The sequence below is a fragment of the Canis aureus genome, chromosome 10 (assembly GCF_053574225.1).
Source record: "Canis aureus isolate CA01 chromosome 10, VMU_Caureus_v.1.0, whole genome shotgun sequence".
Classification (NCBI taxonomy): domain Eukaryota; kingdom Metazoa; phylum Chordata; class Mammalia; order Carnivora; family Canidae; genus Canis; species Canis aureus.
Window position 1 is genome coordinate 38,055,457 of NC_135620.1, and position 12,997 is coordinate 38,068,453.

The following is a 12,997-nucleotide window of genomic DNA, read 5'->3' on the forward strand; positions in this document are numbered from 1 at the left end:
CTCTTAGGATAAACCCGTAGGATTAGAGACACTGAATCAAATGGAATGTACATGGTTAAGGCCATCGGTGCTAATAGTCTAGCAGAAAAGCTCTTTCCGACAGGCAGAAGCAACTTTAGGGCATCCTTATTTGGTGCTGGCGGAGCATAAACGTGCCACCCCAAACAGGGTGTGCACAGCGGGAGAATCCTCCCTCCTGTGCGTGCTGTCATAACTGAGCATGAGGAGATGGATTTGTCTTATTTCCTGATGTATATTTTTTCTATAGAAAATTTCACGAGGCCAATCAGAAATCATTTCCTCCAACTAGAAGCGTTTAGCCTTAGCAGACAAATACTTCGCCCTGATGACAGTGGCAATGCACCTCAACAAGGAGAGGCTCTCCAGAAAGGATTCCTACTCACTTTTGTCTCTTGTCTCAGTATTTCCAGACAAGTGACGGGGGTGGGGGGGGGTGGGGGGCAGTGTTGAGAGAGGCGGGATGGCGCTGATCACGCTTGTGGAACACACGTGAAACACCTAGGGGTAAAGTCGATTCTTGTCGAGGAGCTTGGAGTCAGTAACCTGCGCGCCCTCGCTCAGCTCTGATGTGCCGAGTTGTCTATCACGTCTCTGATTCCAGTTCCAACAACTCCTGCGAGCAACAGTCTGCAAGTACTTTACAGCCTCTGTAACTTGGAGCTACTGTGAGGAGACTCTCGGCTGCCAGGGCTCCATGAGGATTTCTCAGCCTTAACTTGATGGCACAGTCTTCGCCGTCCCTGGGTGTGACCAGTTCCCCACTTCCATGCTGGAATCGACAGAAGCGAATGTGTCTTAGGGACTCTCAAATATCAATGGCCCTTTTTGACTAACTGAGCTGTCAGGTATATTTTAAATGGCTACTCTCCTTAAACCACACTGGCCCAGGGGAGCCTAACCTCGGCCTAGTGTTGATAGGCAAAATATTTAACAACCAACGTGCCCAGCACTGACGGATCGGAAGGGAGGCCGGCCCCAAATATCCGAACAGCCATTCTGGTACATCTGAGCAGAAGACCAGCCCTGCCTCCAACTACCCTCTGGCCCCGGCCTATGGGCAAGGGCTTCCTTCACTCCTCTTTTTGGGAGGTTGAATATGGTTTCTCACATTAGGTACCCACTATTTCCAGATTCTCTGCCATTCATGACAAGAAAAAAAAAGAAAAAGCCATCCTTCTGGAGATAATCCTACCTGGAAATATCTTTGAAGAAGGCCTCGAAGCAGTGCGTGCTAGTCTTTTCTGCCTCAGACAGTCAGAAGGTACGAGAGAGAAAATGCACAGAGATCAGCCTGGGCCAGGAGGCAAGAGACCAGAGAGCTGGATTTTTAGTGCGGCTCTAGGCTTGATGGATGAGTTGTGTGTGTGTGGGGGGCTTGGCTAGGCTGTCATCCTTGGTGATTCAGACACTAATCTAGGTGTCCCCATACTATTATTTTGTAGATGTGATTAAAGTCTACAATCAGTTAACTTGAAGTAAGCAAGATTATCCTAGATCATGGGGGTGGGCCTGATTCAATCAGCTGAAGGCCTTAAGAACAGAGCCTGCCCTGAAGAAGAAATTCTGCCTGTGGACTGCAGCTTCTACCCATGCCTGGCGGTTCCAATTGTGGCCCGGGACTTCGGCTGTGTCTAGCCAGTCCATGCAGTCATGGAGGCCAAGTCCTTGCAATACGTCCATATTTATATCTGCACCTTTATCTATACATCTTTATCTATATCTTCATGTGAAAGGATGGCTGAGACCAGAAATCTTCCAGGCCAAGATGTGCAGGTAACTCCCTATTCCGAGGAAGCCCCTCTCACTGTGGGACTTTCAGATCTGGTTCTTGATTCACTAGGGAAGACACATGCTCGGTTGTCCTTGTGGTGATGCCAAGGAGAAACAGACAAGCAGGGAGCACAAAAATGAGCAATTCTTTCTTTCTTTCTTTCTGAAGATTTTATTCATTTATTTATTTGACAGAGAGAGAACACAAGCAGGGGAAGTGGGAGAGAGAGAAGCAGGCTCCCCACTGAGCAGGGAGCCCGATGTGGGGCTCAATCCCAGGACCCCGGGATTATGAGCTAAACCAAAGGCAGACACCTCAACAACTGAGCCACCCAGGTTCCTGCCTACTTGCTTTCCTTCTTTCTTTTCTCTCTCTCTCTCTCTCTCTCTCATCTCCTGGGTAACTGCTCTGAGCCTGACACTGTGTTAGAGGAAGAATACAGTGGTGACTGAAGGAAAGTTGTCCTCTCGGAGCCTGTGTTCTGCAGGGGTTGCAGCCACGTGACTGTGTGATCACACTTGAATTCACAGGGACTTAGACGGGGTCTGAGCCCACTGCGGAGGAGGCATCCAGGAGGGACACGGAACTAAGGCATGAGGGATCAGGGAGGGTCTCATGCAGGACATGGTATATAAACCACGACCCCGAGCCAGCCAAGTAGGCTTGCCAGGGGAAGCAGGAAGAAAGTTCTAAACGCAGGGAAGAACATGTGCAAAGCGTACAGGAGCAAAAAAGAACCCCAGACAGCCTGAGAACTTAACTCAGAGTGCAAGGTGTAGAGATCGAAAAAAGTCAGTGAGATCCTTTTGTAAAGACTGCTAAGGAGTCTTAACACTTACACACTCAGCCACAGTAGCACCTGCTCTGGGGCCGCAGTCACGCAGGGGCCGTGGCCTCTTTCCGTCTGCTGGGTCTCAGGGAGAGGTGAGAATCTGTCTTGAATGAAAATCCCAGGCTCCGTGCTTTTATCGTGTAAGATTTCCTAAATTTTAAGAATCGTGTTGGTTTGGGGAAGCTAGAACTCTTGTGTCTTTGATTGTCCTTCACAACATGACCAGCCTCCTCGGTCCCACGGATTGAGGTTTGAGGGTTACTAGAGGAAGCTTATGCATAATATTATCGCTGATCATTTATATTATGATTTATGGACTTCAAAGCAACAGGGTAGGAGTGAGCAGTAACGGAACTATCAAGATATTTCTTCCACGACCCTTTTTTGGTACTGGGTCGTTTATTTGGTGCACACAGACATGTGTGCAACAAAGCGTGCAAGCAGAGGAGCCAGAGCACTAAACCTAGAATAAGCCTTTGTGCCCAAGGGCAGGCCCTCGGCAAGAATGGCCACCTCCAGGTCCTTCCAAGCAAAGAATCGGTGTCGCCAAGAAAGAGTCAGGTCAGCATTGGGGAGCGGGAAGCCTCGTGGGTGCCCCCCTCACCTCCTCAAGGCCCACAGTTGAACCCCAGGCCGGCCCCTCCCGGGATGGCCTGGTGTTAATTATGATGCAATCCCCCAGCCATGCAGCCTCAGCAACAATTTCGGGAGTCAGGGTCCATGTGCAAGGCCATTAACACTAAACATGTTTTAATCCATAATTGTGTGAGATTTATTTAATTTAGGGGCTTTATTTATAGTTCGATTGGAATTGTAATGTATTTTCGGCCCTCCGCACCGGGATCTGTCAATTTTTACGGCGTCTTTTAATTGTGTTCTTCCAGGCCAGGTGCAAGCAGTTTTCCAAAGCAGCCTGGTCAGGGGAGGCCTCCCGTTGTGCGATGGGGGAGGCCTCGGCCTCGCTCGGGCGCGACCCTGCGCCACTGCGAGGGCAGGGACACGGGGCCCTGGGTCCGCTGAGAGCCGCAGACGCCCGCTGCGCTGTCACAGACGTGGGCTGAGAAGGAGCTTCTCGACATCTCTCCGCTCACGCCCTTCCAGCCCTTTGTTCATTCCTTTGCTTATTTAACAGACGTCGGCCGAGCACCTACTGTGCACCACGCCCCGGGCCTAGGAGATGATTGCAGCGGTGAGTAAGCTGGGCTCCGGCGGCTACGGGGCCTTTGCCCAGAGCCGACGGTCGCCAGGATTTGCTGAGCACCTACCTCGTTCCAGGCACTCAGCTCCGCACTAGAGCCATAAAGAAGGACCTGACCCCAGCCTGTGGATTCAGGAGATTTGGTCCAAACGGATTGATCCAGAAGTAATGGGAATGACCATACTCTGGCTGGGAGCAATACGGAGGGAAGTCAGTCCATGGATAGGGTGCCCCCATCCAAACACCTGCAGGTGCCTCCTGCTGTCTGAGCTGAACAGCTCGTGCTGGTGAGGAACACTTTATTTAGTCAAACATGAAGATTTCTTGGCCTTGTTTCTTCTCCATTGTTGGGCATTTTCACCATGGGGGTACGTCACGACCCTTTACGTATCTTGGAGCACTTTGTTTTTTCCGAGTTATTTTCTTTCCAGTCGTACGCTGCCATGAGCTATACGTGTTGGGGGAAAGCACCAGAAATCAAAGTGAAAGAAAGAGATGAGATGAGATGAAACTGTGCCGCCTGGGCCCGCGTGCTGAGGGACACCTGCTTCCACTGCGGCTAGAGAAGGAGCCCCGGCCCTATGCTAAGACCAGACACCCAGCGGTGCTGGGCTCCTCACTCAGGTATCCCCGGAACCCAGGACTACGCCCTGTGTGAGTTGCCCACAAACAGGGGATGAAGAAATGATGAGTGGGTGTGAAAAGGATATCACCTACAGACAATGCTCTACTGCTTAGAAGACAAATATGCGTGGTCGAGAAATAAAGGAAAGAACCCTACGTCTTGAGTACCTGCCATGTGCCAGGCATGGGGGTAAGTGGTTTTAGTTATAGGTCAGTAAGTCCTCAAATCAGTGCGAGGTGAGGGTAGTGCCACCTTACAGAGGAGGCTCTGAAGCTCAGGGCACTTCAGAGTGACAAGAGGAAGGCTTGTGGGGAGAGAAGGGGCCCTGAAGCCAATGAAGCAAGTCACCTTCTCGGAGGGTCTCACAACTGGAGACAGACGAGGCCCAGTCTCCAGACAGTCTAGAGGGTCCAGAGAACCTCCCAGCCTCCCCAGAGACTCTCTAGAGAGGCTTTTCTTTCTTAGGTCCATAAAAATGGGCGAGGAGTCACGAAACAAAGGAGAGTTAGTAGCAGTCGAGGCTTGATAGGTGTGTGGAAGCAAGTCGTGAAGGACCTGGTGCCATCCTAAGGGGAGTCAGCTTCGTTCGTGAGGAGGTTGAGTTCCGAGGAGCTGGATGTGGCCCCCAGGACATGGTGCTGGTGGATGGGAGTCTGGGGGAGCAGGTAAGAGCCGCAGTGATGGCCCAGATGGAAGTCAGGGGGAGTGGGGAGGAGGGAGAGGGAGAAGTCAAGGGCAGGAAGAGAAGCAAGCGTTGTTACTCCCGTGACTTGGGGGAGAAAGAGGAGAGGGTCCGTGCTGGGCAGTCACCCCAACCGGGAAACGCGGGAGGCAGAGAAGAGAGCGGGCTGTCCAGTGCCAAGGTGCCAGGATGCTGACCCGAGGCCGGCCGGGCGGGTGGAGAGGCCCGGGGGCTGCGGAGCGCGGTGAGCACGCAGGAGCTGCTCCCTTCCTGAGCAGGAGGCGAGCGCGAGGCCCAGTAGCGTCTCTAAGGGAGAGGGGGCAGGAAGGACGGGGCCCAGGAGATGCCCCCCAGGGCCCTGAGAAGGGAAGGTTTGAGGCGGAGGCCAGGGAAGAGAAATCTCAGTGGAGCGAAGACAGGAAGTTTCGAGGGGGCTGCGGCCCTGGTGGACACCACAGCCGTCTGGGGGGACCGGGGGACACCAGTCCTTTAGGTGCTGGCGGCGGCCTCTGTCAGAGTGACCAGGTGGTAGGTCATGGGCTGAGGCTGGGAAGGCCAAGAAGCGAATAGATGATGGGGTGAGGGAGGGCGGGGAGGGCTGAGCCTCCGAGAAGGTGGGCCCCCCGCCCCCCAATCTGCACGGCCTCTTCTGCAAAGCCTCGACAGTAAGTTCGCTCTGCAATTTGTTGGTCAACCTGCTTTTTGGACATAAGGATTCTTTTCCATCTGTGAACTGTGAACATCGTGAGCCGATGTGAATGAAGTAGTGGAACCTTAAAACTTTGGGGGAAGCCAGGAAACGGTGCTCAAATTAATTTCCTTGGGAGAGGAAAAATACTTCTTTTTTTTTAACATTTTATTTATTTATTCATGAGAGACACAGAGAGAAAGGTAGAGACAGAGGCAGAGGAAGAAGCAGAATCCCTGCGGGGAGCCTGGTGCAGGACTTGATCCCAGGACCCCGGGATCATGGCCTGAGCCCAAGACAGACCCTCAATCACTGAGCCACCCAGGAGTCCTGGAAAAATAATTCTATAGCAAACAGGCACAACTATTTTGATTCTATAACTAGAAAAACAACAGATTCCTTATTTTCATTAAGTTTATTAAAAAATGTAACTCATTTTTTAGAAATAAACCCACGTAAAATCAAAGTTGATACACATGCACACACACACACGTACACCTATACACACATGCAATTACATGTGCACGCACATGTGCACACACGTATACATGCACACACATTTATACACATACATACACACACGTGCACACACATATACACACACATTTTGCAACTTCTTATTGTCCAAATCCACCTGAGTGTTTTTCAAAAACCATTCTCTCCCAGTGGAAGCCTTTCCTGATCAATTTTAACATTCAGAGATTTTTTTTTAAAGGCAAGATCAATATAAATAATCTCTCTAACATACACACACCAGAGATTGTGAAGAGCTTGCTGATTTGGCCTCAAGGGTTCTACCCAAGCCAACTCTGCTCTGATCATGCTGCGGGGACCTTTGGGCAGCGCTAGGGAGAGCTACAGGGTAAGTAAGACCTTGAAGAGGGAGATGATTCTTGAAAAATTAACATTTGGATGAATCACATATGTGAAGATGGATTTTTTAAATTAGTATTTTTTAAATTTCTTCTTGTTGTTATTATTATTTTGGTCTGCTTCTATGTTTGGGAATTCTCCATCATATGAATCTTGACTCTTGCAGGGAGCTGACTCAGTATCAGTATCAGTCAGTATCCTGACTGTATCAGTCAGGATAAGGTAAGCAATGTCCTGGTAACAAATGACACCCTCTCCAATCTCAGTGGCTTGCAAAGTTTTAATCCCGGGGCACCTGAGTGGCTCGGGGTGTGATCCCGGGGTCCTGGGATTGAGTCCCGCATCAGGCTCACCACAGAGAGCCTGCTTCTGTCTCTGCCTCTCTCTCTCTGTCTCTCATGAATAAATAAATAAAATCTTTAAAACAACAACAATGACAACAAAAAACACCACACCAAAAAAAGCAAGGTTTAATTCATGCTAATGCTACATGTTAGTCACGGCTGTGGCTCTGCTCCGCATCATCTTCCCTCCTTGGATCTTGACCAACTCAGCAGCCCCGATCTAGAGCAGTGCCATTCTTGAGGCAGAGGGAAAACACATGGCAAAGCACACACCGGCTCTTAGTGCTTCCACTTGTAAGCAACCCACGTCATTTCTGTTCCTATTTCATTGGCTAAAATAAGCCACACGGTCAAAGCCCGCTGATGTTAAGGAGGCAGAGGAGCGTAATCCTTTGCCCGGGGCGGGGCCGAGGTCTCTGGGAACACACATAGAGTCATTGTAGGCAGAACCTTCCTTCCCGCTACAGAAGAGGGTAGGAACAGGAATGACCTAGAACTGGCCAGATTCACCCACTACGCTTATTGAATTCAGAGCGGGCTCCGTAGAGGAGCAGGGTCGATGCGGGGGTCATCCTGGGTCCACAGGGCGGCAGCACCGACCATAGCAACCAAACCCAGTCTGGCAACATCACTCAGGTCCTCACTGGGCTAATTCTGCCATATGATTTTAGTTAGTTGTTTGCCCTTTTTTTCCCCATCTCGCATTCCTGTCTGCTTCCCAGACTTTGTGATGCAGTCTTCTTAGCAATTCCGCAGGCCGCTCACAGTGTTTGATAGATATTTCTACATACACAAGTCAGAATCTTTCTATGTTCCTTTCGGTTAAGAATCTGACCAATACAGTGAGGCTTTCAGTGCCCCTTCCCCGCCCCCAAATGTTTCTTCAACTCAGTTTCTAATCACCAGGGATGACTGTTGCCCAGGGCCTCGTTAGCCCCGCACAAATGGAGGTCTGGCAAAGCACCAGGGCAGCTTGCACTAAAAGGTGTTAGATAGGAGCCCTAGGAGGGGCCCAGTTCAGTCCTGGGTTCTGTGAGCTCAGTGGATGGACAGACACTGGACATCAATGGATACTTGTGGGAAGGGCTTGGCTGGCAGGTGTGGCCTGGGTGACCTTGAGCTGGGAAGTGTACCAAAGGGCGGCCAAGTTTCACTGGAGTGAACTCATGTCCTGGTTTGTTCAGGATGTGTCCCAGCTTCCTGCTCCGATCAACTACTTCTAGTGCCTGCTTTCCTTTATTTCTTTTTCTTTTTCTTCTTTCTTTCTTTCTTTCTTTCTTTCTTTCTTTCTTTCTTTCTTTCTTCTTTCTTTCTTTCTTTCTTTCTTTCTTTCTTCTTTCTTTCTCTTTTCTTTCTTTCTTTCTTTCTTTCTTTCTTTCTTTCTTTCTTTCTCTTTCTTTCTTTCTTTTTCTTTCTTTCTTTCTTCTTTCTTTTTTTTTTCTCTTTCACTCTAAAGTATGTCCTAACTTAGATAATACATTATATGGACATGCCAACCAGAATGGAAAAGGTTCTGGACCAAAAGTCAGAAGATCTTTTTTTTTTTTTTAGATTTATTTATTTATTTGAGAGAGAGAGCACAATCAGGGGCAGTGGCAAAAAGAGAGGGAAATGTAGGCTCTTCACTGAGCAGGGAGCCCAACGCAGGACTTGATCCCAGGACCCTGGGTTCATGCCCTGAGCCAAAGGTAGACGCTCAACCATGGAGCCACCCAGGTTTTACTTAATATTAATTTGTTTTAAAGAATAGGAAGTAGAGACAGGTCCCCTAGCAATCTGATTTCAGAGTGAAATCTACCTCTTACACCCTTTCACCCTGGGTTCTAAATGATATGTTCTTTGTTTGCTTTTACAGCAATGTCCTTAAAAGAGGGCAGCATCCTTCACATCCAAATGACGAGGCTTGAAAGAAAACCCTACAGAGGAGACACATTGACTAAAATTCATCTTAAAGACTCTCGGGCTTGTTTACAGCAGTGCTTTTTGATAGCAGAGGGCCTAGAGAGGGAGGGGCAGGACGATTACGAGAGTCCAGCAAGGGAGACGGGCAAGAGGGGTGAGGACAGAACCAGACTCACGGAAGGGGGGGTTGGGACGTCAGACATGCCAACGACTTGGCCCTGGGAAACTCTGCAGAGAAGTCGGGGAAGGTGGAAATCTGGAAGCATTCATCAGATTGGGTGGCTGGGGAAGCTGTTAATAGTTGGGCGCAAACAGGGCACATGTTTGATTTCTGCAGCACAGTGCCCCCAGGCCCGGACTCCTTGCTGGCCGGGTGCTTTGCCCTCAGCCCCGACACGATAAGCGTGGGCTTTGGCTGGACGCTGACCAGAGGCTGAGCAGGCGAAGGCCACGCACAGGCTGGCGGCGGTGCCGGGAGGAGGCCTGGTTCAAAGCAAAGTTACTGGTTATTGAAGCCCTCTCTGCGCAGGACTGGACTCTGCTGTGTGAAGTAGGTGGAGCCGCTGGAGGTGAGGCGAACATAGCACAAGAGGAGGAGCGAACGCTCGAGCAAGAGGGAGAGACGGAGGCTACGAATGCCGACGACAGAGACAGAGCGAGCCAGCGAGCTGGGTAAGGCCCGGTCCCCAAGCGTCTCTGGGCTGCAGAGTGCCTGGGCGAGGATGAGCGCGGGCTTTATTGAGAGGTTTTGTGGCAAAGGAAAGGAAGCTTGTGTTGGAGCGGGAGGAAGGCCAAGTAGCAGGTGCGCGGCCGACGAGAACCCTTCTCTCAATCGCAGCGTCGGGTAGAGCCTCGAGGAGGGAAACCGGGAAACAGAGATTCTCTGGGGGTGTCAGAGTTTCCCCCATGTGGCCTCCTCTTTCCCCCCGTGCAGGGGGCTGTGAGGTACCGTCTTGGAAGCCACAACACAGTTTGCCAAACCCTGATCTAAAAACTGCCTTGGGCCCAGGGCGTGACCCCAGGGCCCTGGATCGAGTCCCAGCTCCGGCTCCCTGAAAGGAGCCTGCCTCTCCCTCTGCCTGTGTCTCTGCCTCTCTCTCTGTGTCTCTCATGAATAAATAAATAAAATCTTTTTAAAAATTAAGTAAAATTGACTTTTTCTCTGTGGACAGTTCTATAAAATTCAGTACATATATAGATCGGTGTTACCACCACCGCAAACAGGAAACTGTGCGGTTCCTTTTCTCCCAACACCTTCCTGCACCCTCTCCGCTGCCCCCCGTGCCCCCACCCCAGCACCCCAGCAGCACCCCCACCCCTTCTCTTCTCCACCCTCTTCTTTTGTCTTCCAGACAATGTCACATGAGTAGAACCATGCAGGAAACAGCCTTACGTCGTGGTCATCCGTGTATTACATCCACATACATTGAAAACTCCGCCGCACAATGCTATCGTTCTTGCTTTCAGATTACAAAGAATATTAATAGCAGAAAAATAATGTATTATGTTTGCCCACATATTTATCATTTCTGTTGCCTTTCTTTTGTGAGGATCCAAACTTTCTTTTTGGTATAATTTCCCTTCTTTCTAAGGAATTTCCTTTCACATTTCTCTTGGAACATGTATCCTGGACAAAAAAATTGAGAATTCCTTCATCTGAGAATGTCTTTAATTCACCTTCATCCCTGAAGAATATTTTTCCTGGATTTGGAATTCTGGGTGGACAGTTCTTTTCTTTCAGCACTTTCAAAATATTGTTCTCCTTTTTTCTGGCTTTCCTGGTTTCAGAGGAAAAAAGTCATTCCAACGGTTCCCCTATATGTAAAGCAGTATATTTCTCAGTTGTTATTGTCATTGTTTTTAATCTGTGGAACCCAGTGATTTGATTACGCTGCATCTGGGTGTTAATTTCTTTGACTTGATCACGTTTGGGTTTAAGGAAACTTTTGAATCTGTAGGTTTGTGTCTTTTTGCCAAATTCAGAAAGTTTGCTGCCGTTAGTTTTTCAAATACCTTTTCCTCTCCATGATCTTTCTGGAACTTTCCAACCTTGCCTTTTCAGTCCTTTGGCCAGAAAGCTGGTGCTCTGCAGTGACTGTGTTTGCCTCCAGGACCAAAGGGTGGGAGGGTAGGTGGAGATAGAACAGGTCTCCCCACCCTGGAGACAGCAGCACCTGTTGGGGTGCAGAGTATTGGCTTCTACAGATTCCCTTTGCTGCTGCTGTTCTTGGCAGTAGCTTGGATTTGAGGCAGGCACTAGAAAACTGAGGGGAAAGAGAATAGGCGATTTCTCCCACTCTTTCTGACCATTTGCTGTTTTCTTTCCTACATTTTGACAACAGGGCTTCTGGAGACCCCTTTCCAGCCCTGATGCCCACGCATGGGTTTCAGATTTTGACAAGGTCAGGCCGGTCCCGGCATACAAGATGGAAAAAAATGGCAAAGTAAGGCCATTTCAGTGGCACTTTGAATCCTGGTCTTCCTTCTCAAAGCTTCTGTTATACCATTTGCTTTTCAAAGGCCACAAATAGCTGATACATGCATTCTACCCAAGTGTTACAGCTGCCTCCTTCACCTAATGGTAAGGCTAGCTTTGACTTTGGTATTTGGCAGAAGGCTGCATCTACCAGTCTTCATCCCTGATTCCTTCCTCTGTTTATTCTGTTACTGTGCACTGATCACCTGCTAAGTACCGCAAGCTGCAGGCTAGAGAAACAAATCATCTTCCAGGTGCGTAGAGCACAGTTCCCACGTGAGCCCCCGCTCCTGGATCTCACCCATGTCCTGGCTTTCCCACTCTCTACTTATGCTTAGGGATCTACTAAAAGTTGAGTGGACTCTGTTGCTTCCTTGCAAAAACAAGTCCGTGTGTGAGCCTGAAACCCTCCTCACATGTGAGCTCTGAGGGTGAGGCTCAGGGCTTTGGAGAAAGTCATATTTTTCAAAAACACAGGTTTGCGGTTTCTGAAAGAACAAAAAGCAGAACATCTTGCAGGATTACTTTCTGCTGAAGACCAATTGATGCGACATCTGAAAATAATCAAATAAGTGTCTTGTTTTCAGCCTGCAAATGACTTTGGGAAACTTTGGAAGGAAATTCTCCACTTAAGGAAAAAAAAAAAAACACAAAAATTGAAATTGAGATCATGAGGAAGAACAAAGATGGGGAATTATGAGAGTGCTTTGAATTGTTAATAGCATTTATATTTGTAAAAATGAATCTCTCTAAAAACCTGGAAGTGGCCTAATAATTTTAAATAACCTTACACAGCACATGCCCCAAACCACTGATAACCTCCAACTTGAATTGCTTATGACCATTTTCTGGAGCATTCCAAAGACCTGAAGTTTCTACACAATGTACAGAAATCTGGATTCAAAATTATTGAAGGCTTTGATATATATATATTTTTTCCTTCTAAGCTCTTACATTTGGAAAGAAGTCAAGGTATGGTCTAACCCCGGAGGATCACAAGATATTGAACTGGTTTTTTTTCTTTTTTTAATGGTATCAGCGAAGAAAACAGAAATTGAACTGAACATTATAATGAGGAAGTAAAGACGGGCAAAGAAAAGGCGAAGGTGGCGTGTTTAAAAGACAAAGTCGAAGGAGAGGCTGTACCTCAGGAAGACAAGGTCTGCTGGCCAAGGTAAGTCAAATTAGGGCAGGTTGATGAGGATAATCGGAGGCAAATGAAATCCAACGTCATCGAAAACCCGGGCTCAGATAAGGAGAGACCGGAACAAAGAGAAACTTCCCTGAGGCTGCGGTGGTTAAGGGTGACTTAGGTTCCTAGAGCAGTTCATTCATCTACAAGTCAAGTGTTGCTAATATCCAGCGTGGATGACAGGCAGTTGTACTTTGTGAATTTCTGGTTTCTAATGATGCATTTGAGCTTTATTTTTTACAGCTGTCCTTGTCTTAATCCTTTACTTTTTTCTCCCCCGGGGTTTAATGGTTTCTAGTTATAGATCAGCATTTCGAGCAGCATGCCGCCCATCAGGCAGCACAGGGCTGCCGAAGGTTACGGCATTCGGGTCACCACTGGTTCCCGCAAGGA

At 48.7% G+C, this 12,997-nt stretch overlaps 1 long non-coding RNA gene across 1 annotated transcript; it reads left to right on the forward strand.

The window, feature by feature from the left end:
* The first annotated feature begins 3,687 nt into the window (after positions 1-3,687).
* On the forward strand, positions 3,688-10,038 carry LOC144321658 (uncharacterized). The gene is made up of 3 exons (XR_013387251.1): positions 3,688-3,813; positions 3,900-4,636; positions 8,890-10,038. It is a non-coding gene; the product is annotated as an uncharacterized LOC144321658 (long non-coding RNA).
* Positions 10,039-12,997: the final 2,959 nt, after the last annotated feature.